This window comes from Pseudophryne corroboree, chromosome 4, assembly GCF_028390025.1.
Source record: "Pseudophryne corroboree isolate aPseCor3 chromosome 4, aPseCor3.hap2, whole genome shotgun sequence".
Classification (NCBI taxonomy): Eukaryota; Metazoa; Chordata; class Amphibia; order Anura; family Myobatrachidae; genus Pseudophryne; species Pseudophryne corroboree.
Window position 1 is genome coordinate 29,777,498 of NC_086447.1, and position 13,266 is coordinate 29,790,763.

At 36.9% G+C, this 13,266-nt stretch overlaps 13 non-coding genes across 13 annotated transcripts; all 13 read right to left on the reverse strand.

Annotated features, from left to right (window-relative positions):
* Nucleotides 1-1,923: 1,923 nt before the first annotated feature.
* On the reverse strand, nucleotides 1,924-1,995 carry TRNAG-UCC (transfer RNA glycine (anticodon UCC)). The gene has a single exon. It is a non-coding gene; the product is annotated as a tRNA-Gly (tRNA).
* A 1,428-nt stretch (nucleotides 1,996-3,423) lies between these two features.
* TRNAG-UCC (transfer RNA glycine (anticodon UCC)) lies at nucleotides 3,424-3,495 on the reverse strand. Its single transcript has one exon. It is a non-coding gene; the product is annotated as a tRNA-Gly (tRNA).
* A 428-nt stretch (nucleotides 3,496-3,923) lies between these two features.
* On the reverse strand, nucleotides 3,924-3,995 carry TRNAG-UCC (transfer RNA glycine (anticodon UCC)). Its single transcript has one exon. It is a non-coding gene; the product is annotated as a tRNA-Gly (tRNA).
* Nucleotides 3,996-4,923: 928 nt separating this feature from the next.
* TRNAG-UCC (transfer RNA glycine (anticodon UCC)) lies at nucleotides 4,924-4,995 on the reverse strand. Its single transcript has one exon. It is a non-coding gene; the product is annotated as a tRNA-Gly (tRNA).
* A 428-nt stretch (nucleotides 4,996-5,423) lies between these two features.
* TRNAG-UCC (transfer RNA glycine (anticodon UCC)) lies at nucleotides 5,424-5,495 on the reverse strand. Its single transcript has one exon. It is a non-coding gene; the product is annotated as a tRNA-Gly (tRNA).
* A 928-nt stretch (nucleotides 5,496-6,423) lies between these two features.
* TRNAG-UCC (transfer RNA glycine (anticodon UCC)) lies at nucleotides 6,424-6,495 on the reverse strand. The gene has a single exon. It is a non-coding gene; the product is annotated as a tRNA-Gly (tRNA).
* A 428-nt stretch (nucleotides 6,496-6,923) lies between these two features.
* Nucleotides 6,924-6,995, reverse strand: TRNAG-UCC (transfer RNA glycine (anticodon UCC)). Its single transcript has one exon. It is a non-coding gene; the product is annotated as a tRNA-Gly (tRNA).
* A 428-nt stretch (nucleotides 6,996-7,423) lies between these two features.
* On the reverse strand, nucleotides 7,424-7,495 carry TRNAG-UCC (transfer RNA glycine (anticodon UCC)). Its single transcript has one exon. It is a non-coding gene; the product is annotated as a tRNA-Gly (tRNA).
* A 428-nt stretch (nucleotides 7,496-7,923) lies between these two features.
* Nucleotides 7,924-7,995, reverse strand: TRNAG-UCC (transfer RNA glycine (anticodon UCC)). The gene has a single exon. It is a non-coding gene; the product is annotated as a tRNA-Gly (tRNA).
* Nucleotides 7,996-8,423: 428 nt separating this feature from the next.
* On the reverse strand, nucleotides 8,424-8,495 carry TRNAG-UCC (transfer RNA glycine (anticodon UCC)). The gene has a single exon. It is a non-coding gene; the product is annotated as a tRNA-Gly (tRNA).
* Nucleotides 8,496-10,423: 1,928 nt separating this feature from the next.
* On the reverse strand, nucleotides 10,424-10,495 carry TRNAG-UCC (transfer RNA glycine (anticodon UCC)). The gene has a single exon. It is a non-coding gene; the product is annotated as a tRNA-Gly (tRNA).
* A 428-nt stretch (nucleotides 10,496-10,923) lies between these two features.
* Nucleotides 10,924-10,995, reverse strand: TRNAG-UCC (transfer RNA glycine (anticodon UCC)). Its single transcript has one exon. It is a non-coding gene; the product is annotated as a tRNA-Gly (tRNA).
* Nucleotides 10,996-12,923: 1,928 nt separating this feature from the next.
* On the reverse strand, nucleotides 12,924-12,995 carry TRNAG-UCC (transfer RNA glycine (anticodon UCC)). The gene has a single exon. It is a non-coding gene; the product is annotated as a tRNA-Gly (tRNA).
* Nucleotides 12,996-13,266: the final 271 nt, after the last annotated feature.

Sequence of the window (13,266 nt, forward strand, 5' to 3'; positions counted from 1 at the left end):
GCTTTTCAAATTCATATAGTGGTCAATATGGAAATCACAACAACTGTTTGAAAGATATTTATAGCCTGCGCTGTAGCACCATTGGTGGAAGATATTCAAACAAAATTGGAAAATTGCATGACATTCACAATTCAAGATTTAGGCTCATCCATACTTAAGGTTTTTATGCACCATTGAACTGATATACAGTGGTATCAAAACTGAGAAAAGAAAAGACCTTTGATGTACTTGCATATGGCACCTCAGTGAACTGTGTAAAATGTATTTACAAATCTTTAATCAGGCAATGGTGGAATCAAAAGTCATCTGCTAAGAAGGAATCATGATTTCTACAAAGATTTTAACATTTTCTATGGACCTTGTCATCTGAGCATATCTTAAGCAACAACTATAAGTGCGAAAACAGCACATAAGGAAAAGGATGTATTTGCCGGGAATCAAACTCGGGCCAAACTGCTTGGAAGGCAGCTATGCTCACCACTATACCACCAACGCTTGAGCACTTTTCAAATGCATATAGTGGCCAATATGGAAATCACAACAACTGTTTGAAAGATATTTATAGCCTGCGCAGCAGCACCATTGGTGGAAGATATTCAAACAAAATTGGAAAATTGCATGACATTCACAATTCAAGATTTAGGCTCATCCATACTTAAGGTTTTTATGCACCATAGAACTGATATACAGTGGTATCAAAACTGAGAAAAGAAAAGACCTTTGATGTACTTGCATATGGCACCTCAGTGAACTTTGTAAAATGTATATACAAATCTTTAATCAAGCAGTGGTGGAATGAAAAATCATCTGCTAAGAAGGAATCATGATTTCTACAAAGATTTTAACATTTTCTATGGACCTTGTCATCTGAGCATATCTTAAGCAACAACTATAATTGTGAAAATAGCACATAAGGAAAAGAATGCATTGGCCGAGAATTGAACCCAGGTCAACTGCTTGGAAGGCAGCTATGCTCACCACTATACCACCAATACTTGAGCACTTTTCAAATGCATATAGTGGTCAATATGGAAATCACAACAACTGTTTGAAAGATATTTATAGCCTGCGCTGTAGCACCATTCGTGGAAGATATTCAAACAAAATTGGCAAATTGCATGACATTCACAATTCAAGATTTAGGCTCATCCATACTTAAGGTTTTTATGCACCATTGAACTGATATACAGTGGTATAAAAACTGAGAATAGAAAAGACCTTCGTTTTACTTGCATATGGCACCTCAGTGAACTTTGTAAAATGTATTTACAAATCTTTAATCAGGCAGTGGTGGAATCAAAAGTCATCTGCTAAGAATGAATCATGATTTCTACAAAGATTTTAACATTTTCTATGGACCTTGTCATCTGAGCATATCTTAAGCAACAACTATAAGTGCGAAAACAGCACATAAGGAAAAGGATGCATTGGCCGGGAATTGAACCCAGGTCAACAGCTTGGAAGGCAGCTATGCTCACCACTATACCACCAATGTTTGAGCTCTTTTCGAATGCATATAGTGGCCAATATGGAAATCACAACAACTGTTTGAAAGATATTTATAGCCTGCGCTGTAGCACCATTGGTGGAAGATATTCAAACAAAATTGGAAAATTGCATGACATTCACAATTCAAGATTTAGGCTCATCCATACTTAAGGTTTTTATGCACCATTGAACTGATATACAGTGGTATCAAAACTGAGAAAAGAAAAGACCTTCGATTTACTTGCATATGGCACCTCAGTGAACTTTGTAAAATGTATTTACAAATCTTTAATCATGCAGTGGTGGAATCAAAAGTCATCTGCTAAGAATGAATCATGATTTCTACAAAGATTTTAACATTTTCTATGGACCTTGTCATCTGAGCATATCTTAAGCAACAACTATAAGTGCGAAAACAGCACATAAGGAAAAGGATGCATTGGCCGGGAATCGAACCCGGGTCAACTGCTTGGAAGGCAGCTATGCTCACCACTATACCACCAATGCTTGAGCACTTTTCAAATGCATATAGTGGCCAATATGGAAATCACAACAACTGTTTGAAAGATTTTTATAGCCTGCGCTGTAGCACCATTGGTGGTAGATATTCAAACAAAATTGGCAAATTGCATGACATTCACAATTCAAGATTTAGGCTCATCCATACTTAAGGTTTTTATGCACCATTGAACTGATATACAGTGGTATCAAAACTGAGAAAAGAAAAGACCTTTGATGTACTTGCATATGGCACCTCAGTGAACTTTGTAAAATGTATATACAAATCTTTAATCAAGCAGTGGTGGAATGAAAAATCATCTGCTAAGAAGGAATCATGATTTCTACAAAGATTTTAACATTTTCTATGGACCTTGTCATCTGAGCATATCTTAAGCAACAACTATAATTGTGAAAACAGCACATAAGGAAAAGAATGCATTGGCCGAGAATTGAACCCAGGTCAACTGCTTGGAAGGCAGCTATGCTCACCACTATACCACCAATACTTGAGCACTTTTCAAATGCATATAGTGGCCAATATGGAAATCACAACAACTGTTTGAAAGATATTTATAGCCTGCGCAGTAGCACCATTGGTGGAAGATATTCAAACAAAATTGGCAAATTGCATGACATTCACAATTCAAGATTTAGGCTCATCCATACTTAAGGTTTTTATGCACCATTGAACTGATATACAGTGGTATAAAAACTGAGAATAGAAAAGACCTTCGTTTTACTTGCATATGGCACCTCAGTGAACTTTGTAAAATGTATTTACAAATCTTTAATCAGGCAGTGGTGGAATCAAAAGTCATCTGCTAAGAATGAATCATGATTTCTACAAAGATTTTAACATTTTCTATGGACCTTGTCATCTGAGCATATCTTAAGCAACAACTATAAGTGCGAAAACAGCACATAAGGAAAAGGATGCATTGGCCGGGAATTGAACCCAGGTCAACAGCTTGGAAGGCAGCTATGCTCACCACTATACCACCAATGTTTGAGCTCTTTTCGAATGCATATAGTGGCCAATATGGAAATCACAACAACTGTTTGAAAGATATTTATAGCCTGCGCTGTAGCACCATTGGTGGAAGATATTCAAACAAAATTGGAAAATTGCATGACATTCACAATTCAAGATTTAGGCTCATCCATACTTAAGGTTTTTATGCACCATTGAACTGATATACAGTGGTATCAAAACTGAGAAAAGAAAAGACCTTCGATTTACTTGCATATGGCACCTCAGTGAACTTTGTAAAATGTATTTACAAATCTTTAATCATGCAGTGGTGGAATCAAAAGTCATCTGCTAAGAATGAATCATGATTTCTACAAAGATTTTAACATTTTCTATGGACCTTGTCATCTGAGCATATCTTAAGCAACAACTATAAGTGCGAAAACAGCACATAAGGAAAAGGATGCATTGGCCGGGAATCGAACCCGGGTCAACTGCTTGGAAGGCAGCTATGCTCACCACTATACCACCAATGCTTGAGCACTTTTCAAATGCATATAGTGGCCAATATGGAAATCACAACAACTGTTTGAAAGATTTTTATAGCCTGCGCTGTAGCACCATTGGTGGTAGATATTCAAACAAAATTGGCAAATTGCATGACATTCACAATTCAAGATTTAGGCTCATCCATACTTAAGGTTTTTATGCACCATTGAACTGATATACAGTGGTATCAAAACTGAGAAAAGAAAAGACCTTTGATGTACTTGCATATGGCACCTCAGTGAACTTTGTAAAATGTGTTTACAAATCTTTAATCATGCAGTGGTGGAATCAAAAGTCATCTGCTAAGAAGGAATCATGATTTCTACAAAGATTTTAACATTTTCTATGGACCTTGTCATCTGAGCATATCTTAAGCAACAACTATAAGTGCGAAAACAGCACATAAGGAAAAAAACGCATTGGCCGGGAATCGAACCCGGGTCAATTGCTTGGAAGGCAGCTATGCTCACCACTATACCACCAATGCTTGAGCTCTTTTTGAATGCATATAGTGGCCAATATGGAAATCACAACAACTGTTTGAAAGATATGTATAGCCTGCGCTGTAGCACCATTGGTGGAAGATATTCAAACAAAATTGGCAAATTGCATGACATTCACAATTCAAGATTTAGGCTCATCCATACTTAAGGTTTTTATGCACCATTGAACTGATATACAGTGGTATAAAAACTGAGAATAGAAAAGACCTTTGATTTACTTGCATATGGCACCTCAGTGAACTTTGTAAAATGTATTTACAAATCTTTAATCAGGCAGTGGTGGAATCAAAAGTCATCTGCTAAGAATGAATCATGATTTCTACAAAGATTTTAACATTTTCTATGGACCTTGTCATCTGAGCATATCTTAAGCAACAACTATAAGTGCGAAAACAGCACATAAGGAAAAGGATGCATTGGCCGGGAATTGAACCCAGGTCAACAGCTTGGAAGGCAGCTATGCTCACCACTATACCACCAATGTTTGAGCTCTTTTCGAATGCATATAGTGGCCAATATGGAAATCACAACAACTGTTTGAAAGATATTTATAGCCTGCGCTGTAGCACCATTGGTGGAAGATATTCAAACAAAATTGGAAAATTGCATGACATTCACAATTCAAGATTTAGGCTCATCCATACTTAAGGTTTTTATGCACCATTGAACTGAAATACAGTGGTATCAAAACTGAGAAAAGAAAAGACCTTCGATTTACTTGCATATGGCACCTCAGTGAACTTTGTAAAATGTATTTACAAATCTTTAATCAGGCAGTGGTGGAATCAAAAGTCATCTGCTAAGAAGGAATCATGATTTCTACAAAGATTTTAACATTTTCTATGGACCTTGTCATCTGAGCATATCTTAAGCAACAACTATAAGTGCGAAAACAGCACATAAGGAAAAGGATGCATTGGCCGGGAATCGAACCCGGGTCAACTGCTTGGAAGGCAGCTATGCTCACCACTATACCACCAATGCTTGAGCACTTTTCAAATGCATATAGTGGCCAATATGGAAATCACAACAACTGTTTGAAAGATTTTTATAGCCTGCGCTGTAGCACCATTGGTGGTAGATATTCAAACAAAATTGGCAAATTGCATGACATTCACAATTCAAGATTTAGGCTCATCCATACTTAAGGTTTTTATGCACCATTGAACTGATATACAGTGGTATCAAAACTGAGAAAAGAAAAGACCTTTGATGTACTTGCATATGGCACCTCAGTGAACTTTGTAAAATGTGTTTACAAATCTTTAATCATGCAGTGGTGGAATCAAAAGTCATCTGCTAAGAAGGAATCATGATTTCTACAAAGATTTTAACATTTTCTATGGACCTTGTCATCTGAGCATATCTTAAGCAACAACTATAAGTGCGAAAACAGCACATAAGGAAAAAAACGCATTGGCCGGGAATCGAACCCGGGTCAATTGCTTGGAAGGCAGCTATGCTCACCACTATACCACCAATGCTTGAGCTCTTTTTGAATGCATATAGTGGCCAATATGGAAATCACAACAACTGTTTGAAAGATATGTATAGCCTGCGCTGTAGCACCATTGGTGGAAGATATTCAAACAAAATTGGCAAATTGCATGACATTCACAATTCAAGATTTAGGCTCATCCATACTTAAGGTTTTTATGCACCATTGAACTGATATACAGTGGTATCAAAACTGAGAAAAGAAAATACCTTTGATTTACTTGCATATGGCACCTCAGTGAACTTTGTAAAATGTATTTACAAATCTTTAATCAGGCAGTGGTGGAATCAAAAGTCATCTGCTAAGAAGGAATCATGATTTCTACAAAGATTTTAACATTTTCTATGGACCTTGTCATCTGAGCATATCTTAAGCAACAACTATAATTGTGAAAACAGCACATAAGGAAAAGAATGCATTGGCCGAGAATTGAACCCAGGTCAACTGCTTGGAAGGCAGCTATGCTCACCACTATACCACCAATACTTGAGCACTTTTCAAATGCATATAGTGGTCAATATGGAAATCACAACAACTGTTTGAAAGCTATTTATAGCCTGCGCTGTAGCACCATTCGTGGAAGATATTCAAACAAAATTGGCAAATTGCATGACATTCACAATTCAAGATTTAGGCTCATCCATACTTAAGGTTTTTATGCACCATTGAACTGATATACAGTGGTATAAAAACTGAGAATAGAAAAGACCTTCGTTTTACTTGCATATGGCACCTCAGTGAACTTTGTAAAATGTATTTACAAATCTTTAATCAGGCAGTGGTGGAATCAAAAGTCATCTGCTAAGAATGAATCATGATTTCTACAAAGATTTTAACATTTTCTATGGACCTTGTCATCTGAGCATATCTTAAGCAACAACTATAAGTGCGAAAACAGCACATAAGGAAAAGAATGCATTGGCCGGGAATTGAACCCAGGTCAACAGCTTGGAAGGCAGCTATGCTCACCACTATACCACCAATGCTTGAGCTATTTTCGAATGCATATAGTGGCCAATATGGAAATCACAACAACTGTTTGAAAGATATTTATAGCCTGCGCTGTAGCACCATTGGTGGAAGATATTCAAACAAAATTGGCAAATTGCATGACATTCACAATTCAAGATTTAGGCTCATCCATACTTAAGGTTTTTATGCACCATTGAACTGATATACAGTGGTATCAAAACTGAGAAAAGAAAAGACCTTCGATTTACTTGCATATGGCACCTCAGTGAACTTTGTAAAATGTATTTACAAATCTTTAATCAGGCAGTGGTGGAATCAAAAGTCATCTGCTAAGAAGGAATCATGATTTCTACAAAGATTTTAACATTTTCTATGGACCTTGTCATCTGAGCATATCTTAAGCAACAACTATAAGTGCAAAAACAGCACATAAGGAAAACGATGCATTGGCCGGGAATCGAACCCTGGTCAACTGCTTGGAAGGCAGCTATGCTCACCACTATACCACCAATGCTTGAGCACTTTTCAAATGCATATAGTGGCCAATATGGAAATCACAACAACTGTTTGAAAGATATTTATAGCCTGCACTGTAGCACCATTGGTGGTAGATATTCAAACAAAATTGGCAAATTGCATGACATTCACAATTCAAGATTTAGGCTCATCCATACTTAATATTTTTATGCACCATTGAACTGATATACAGTGGTATCAAAACTGAGAAAAGAAAAGACCTTCGATTTACTTGCATATGGCACCTCAGTGAACTTTGTAAAATGTATTTACAAATCTTTAATCATGCAGTGGTGGAATCAAAAGTCATCTGCTAAGAAGGAATCATGATTTCTACAAAGATTTTAACATTTTCTATGGACCTTGTCATCTGAGCATATCTTAAGCAACAACTATAAGTGCGAAAACAGCACATAAGGAAAAGGATGCATTGGCCGGGAATCGAACCCGGGTCAACTGCTTGGAAGGCAGCTATGCTCACCACTATACCACCAATGCTTGAGCACTTTTCAAATGCATATAGTGGCCAATATGGAAATCACAACAACTGTTTGAAAGATATTTATAGCCTGCACTGTAGCACCATTGGTGGTAGATATTCAAACAAAATTGGCAAATTGCATGACATTCACAATTCAAGATTTAGGCTCATCCATACTTAAGGTTTTTATGCACCATTGAACTGATATACAGTGGTATCAAAACTGAGAAAAGAAAAGACCTTTGATGTACTTGCATATGGCACCTCAGTGAACTTTGTAAAATGTGTTTACAAATCTTTAATCATGCAGTGGTGGAATCAAAAGTCATCTGCTAAGAAGGAATCATGATTTCTACAAAGATTTTAACATTTTCTATGGACCTTGTCATCTGAGCATATCTTAAGCAACAACTATAAGTGCGAAAACAGCACATAAGGAAAAGGATGCATTGGCCGGGAATCGAACCCGGGTCAACTGCTTGGAAGGCAGCTATGCTCACCACTATACCACCAATGCTTGAGCACTTTTCAAATGCATATAGTGGCCAATATGGAAATCACAACAACTGTTTGAAAGATATTTATAGCCTGCACTGTAGCACCATTGGTGGTAGATATTCAAACAAAATTGGCAAATTGCATGACATTCACAATTCAAGATTTAGGCTCATCCATACTTAAGGTTTTTATGCACCATTGAACTGATATACAGTGGTATCAAAACTGAGAAAAGAAAAGACCTTTGATGTACTTGCATATGGCACCTCAGTGAACTTTGTAAAATGTGTTTACAAATCTTTAATCATGCAGTGGTGGAATCAAAAGTCATCTGCTAAGAAGGAATCATGATTTCTACAAAGATTTTAAAATTTTCTATGGACCTTGTCATCTGAGCATATCTTAAGCAACAACTATAAGTGCGAAAACAGCACATAAGGAAAAAAATGCATTGGCCGGGAATCGAACCCGGGTCAACTGCTTGGAAGGCAGCTATGCTCACCACTATACCACCAATGCTTGAGCTCTTTTCGAATGCATATAGTGGCCAATATGGAAATCACAACAACTGTTTGAAAGATATGTATAGCCTGCGCTGTAGCACCATTGGTGGAAGATATTCAAACAAAATTGGCAAATTGCATGACATTCACAATTCAAGATTTAGGCTCATCCATACTTAAGGTTTTTATGCACCATTGAACTGATATACAGTGGTATCAAAACTGAGAAAAGAAAAGACCTTTGATTTACTTGCATATGGCACCTCAGTGAACTTTGTAAAATGTATTTACAAATCTTTAATCAGGCAGTGGTGGAATCAAAAGTCATCTGCTAAGAAGGAATCATGATTTCTACAAAGATTTTAACATTTTCTATGGACCTTGTCATCTGAGCATATCTTAAGCAACAACTATAAGTGCGAAAACAGCACATAAGGAAAAGGATGCATTGGCAGGGAATCGAACCCGGGTCAACAGCTTGGAAGGCAGCTATGCTCACCACTATACCACCAATGATTGAGCTCTTTTCGAATGCATATAGTGGCCAATATGGAAATCACAACAACTGTTTGAAAGATATTTATAGCCTGCGCTGTAGCACCATTGGTGGAAGATATTCAAACAAAATTGGAAAATTGCATGACATTCACAATTCAAGATTTAGGCTCATCCATACTTAAGGTTTTTATGCACCATAGAACTGATATACAGTGGTATCAAAACTGAGAAAAGAAAAGACCTTTGATGTACTTGCATATGGCACCTCAGTGAACTTTGTAAAATGTATTTACAAATCTTTAATCAGGCAGTGGTGGAATCAAAAGTCATCTGCTAAGAAGGAATCATGATTTCTACAAAGATTTTAACATTTTCTATGGACCTTGTCATCTGAGCATATCTTAAGCAACAACTATAAGTGCGAAAACAGCACATAAGGAAAAGGATGCATTGGCAGGGAATCGAACCCAGGTCAACAGCTTGGAAGGCAGCTATGCTCACCACTATACCACCAATGATTGAGCTCTTTTCGAATGCATATAGTGGCCAATATGGAAATCACAACAACTGTTTGAAAGATATTTATAGCCTGCGCTGTAGCACCATTGGTGGAAGATATTCAAACAAAATTGGAAAATTGCATGACATTCACAATTCAAGATTTAGGCTCATCCATACTTAAGGTATTTATGCACCATAGAACTGATATACAGTGGTATCAAAACTGAGAAAAGAAAAGACCTTTGATGTACTTGCATATGGCACCTCAGTGAACTTTGTAAAATGTATTTACAAATCTTTAATCAGGCAGTGGTGGAATCAAAAGTCATCTGCTAAGAAGGAATCATGATTTCTACAAAGATTTTAACATTTTCTATGGACCTTGTCATCTGAGCATATCTTAAGCAACAACTATAATTGTGAAAACAGCACATAAGGAAAAGGATGCATTGGCCGAGAATTGAACCCAGGTCAACAGCTTGGAAGGCAGCTATGCTCACCACTATACCACCAATGCTTGAGCTCTTTTCGAATGCATATAGTGGCCAATATGGAAATCACAACAACTGTTTGAAAGATATTTATAGCCTGCGCTGTAGCACCATTGGTGGAAGATATTCAAACAAAATTGGAAAATTGCATGACATTCACAATTCAAGATTTAGGCTCATCCATACTTAAGGTTTTTATGCACCATTGAACTGATATACAGTGGTATCAAAACTGAGAAAAGAAAAGACCTTCGATTTACTTGCATATGGCACCTCAGTGAACTTTGTAAAATCTATTTACAAATCTTTAATCATGCAGTGGTGGAATCAAAAGTCATCTGCTAAGAAGGAATCATGATTTCTACAAAGATTTTAACATTTTCTATGGACCTTGTCATCTGAGCATATCTTAAGCAACAACTATAAGTGCGAAAACAGCACATAAGGAAAAGGATGCATTGGCCGGGAATCGAACCCGGGTCAACTGCTTGGAAGGCAGCTATGCTCACCACTATACCACCAATGCTTGAGCACTTTTCAAATGCATATAGTGGCCAATATGGAAATCACAACAACTGTTTGAAAGATTTTTATAGCCTGCGCTGTAGCACCATTGGTGGTAGATATTCAAACAAAATTGGCAAATTGCATGACATTCACAATTCAAGATTTAGGCTCATCCATACTTAAGGTTTTTATGCACCATTGAACTGATATACAGTGGTATCAAAACTGAGAAAAGAAAAGACCTTTGATGTACTTGCATATGGCACCTCAGTGAACTTTGTAAAATGTGTTTACAAATCTTTAATCATGCAGTGGTGGAATCAAAAGTCATCTGCTAAGAAGGAATCATGATTTCTACAAAGATTTTAACATTTTCTATGGACCTTGTCATCTGAGCATATCTTAAGCAACAACTATAAGTGCGAAAACAGCACATAAGGAAAAAAATGCATTGGCCAGGAATCGAACCCGGGTCAACTGCTTGGAAGGCAGCTATGCTCACCACTATACCACCAATGCTTGAGCTCTTTTCGAATGCATATAGTGGCCAATATGGAAATCACAACAACTGTTTGAAAGATATGTATAGCCTGCGCTGTAGCACCATTGGTGGAAGATATTCAAACAAAATTGGCAAATTGCATGACATTCACAATTCAAGATTTAGGCTCATCCATACTTAAGGTTTTTATGCACCATTGAACTGATATACAGTGGTATCAAAACTGAGAAAAGAAAAGACCTTTGATTTACTTGCATATGGCACCTCAGTGAACTTTGTAAAATGTATTTACAAATCTTTAATCAGGCAGTGGTGGAATCAAAAGTCATCTGCTAAGAAGGAATCATGATTTCTACAAAGATTTTAACATTTTCTATGGACCTTGTCATCTGAGCATATCTTAAGCAACAACTATAATTGTGAAAACAGCACATAAGGAAAAGAAAGCATTGGCCGAGAATTGAACCCAGGTCAACTGCTTGGAAGGCAGCTATGCTCACCACTATACCACCAATACTTGAGCACTTTTCAAATGCATATAGTGGTCAATATGGAAATCACAACAACTGTTTGAAAGATATTTATAGCCTGCGCTTTAGCACCATTCGTGGAAGATATTCAAACAAAATTGGCAAATTGCATGACATTCACAATTCAAGATTTAGGCTCATCCATACTTAAGGTTTTTATGCACCTTTGAACTGATATACAGTGGTATAAAAACTGAGAATAGAAAAGACCTTCGTTTTACTTGCATATGGCACCTCAGTGAACTTTGTAAAATGTATTTACAAATCTTTAATCAGGCAGTGGTGGAATCAAAAGTCATCTGCTAAGAAGGAATCATGATTTCTACAAAGATTTTAACATTTTCTATGGACCTTGTCATCTGAGCATATCTTAAGCAACAACTATAATTGTGAAAACAGCACATAAGGAAAAGAATGCATTGGCCGAGAATTGAACCCAGGTCAACTGCTTGGAAGGAAGCTATGCTCACCACTATACCACCAATACTTGAGCACTTTTCAAATGCATATAGTGGTCAATATGGAAATCACAACAACTGTTTGAAAGATATTTATAGCCTGCGCTGTAGCACCATTCGTGGAAGATATTCAAACAAAATTGGCAAATTGCATGACACTCACAATTCAAGATTTAGGCTCATCCATACTTAAGGTTTTTATGCACCATTGAACTGATATACAGTGGTATAAAAACTGAGAATAGAAAAGACCTTCGTTTTACTTGCATATGGCACCTCAGTGAACTTTGTAAAATGTATTTACAAATCTTTAATCAGGCAGTGGTGGAATCAAAAGTCATCTGCTAAGAATGAATCATGATTTCTACAAAGATTTTAACATTTTCTATGGACCTTGTCATCTGAGCATATCTTAAGCAACAACTATAAGTGCGAAAACAGCACATAAGGAAAATAATGCATTGGCCGGGAATTGAACCCAGGTCAACAGCTTGGAAGGCAGCTATGCTCACCACTATACCGCCAATGCTTGAGCTATTTTCGAATGCATATAGTGGCCAATATGGAAATCACAACAACTGTTTGAAAGATATTTATAGCCTGCGCTGTAGCACCATTGGTGGAAGATATTCAAACAAAATTGGAAAATTGCATGACATTCACAATTCAAGATTTAGGCTCATCCATACTTAAGGTTTTTATGCACCATAGAACTGATATACAGTGGTATCAAAACTGAGAAAAGAAAAGACCTTCGATTTACTTGCATATGGCACCTCAGTGAACTTTGTAAAATGTATTTACAAATCTTTAATTAGGCAGTGGTAGAATAAAAAGTCATCTGCTAAGAAGGAATCATGATTTCTACAAAGATTTTAAAATTTTCTATGGACCTTGTCATCTGAGCATATCTTAAGCAACAACTATAAGTGCGAAAACAGCACATAAGGAAAAGGATGCATTGGCCGGGAATCGAACCCGGGTCAACTGCTTGGAAGGCAGCTATGCTCACCACTATACCACCAATGCTTGAGCACTTTTCAAATGCATATAGTGGCCAATATGGAAATCACAACAACTGTTTGAAAGATATTTATAGCCTGCGCTGTAGCACCATTGGTGGAAGATATTCAAACAAAATTGGCAAATTGCATGACATTCACAATTCAAGATTTAGGCTCATCCATACTTAAGGTTTTTATGCACCATTGAACTGATATACAGTGGTATCAAAACTGAGAAAAGAAAAGACCTTTGATTTACTTGCATATGGCACCTCAGTGAACTTTGTAAAATGTAT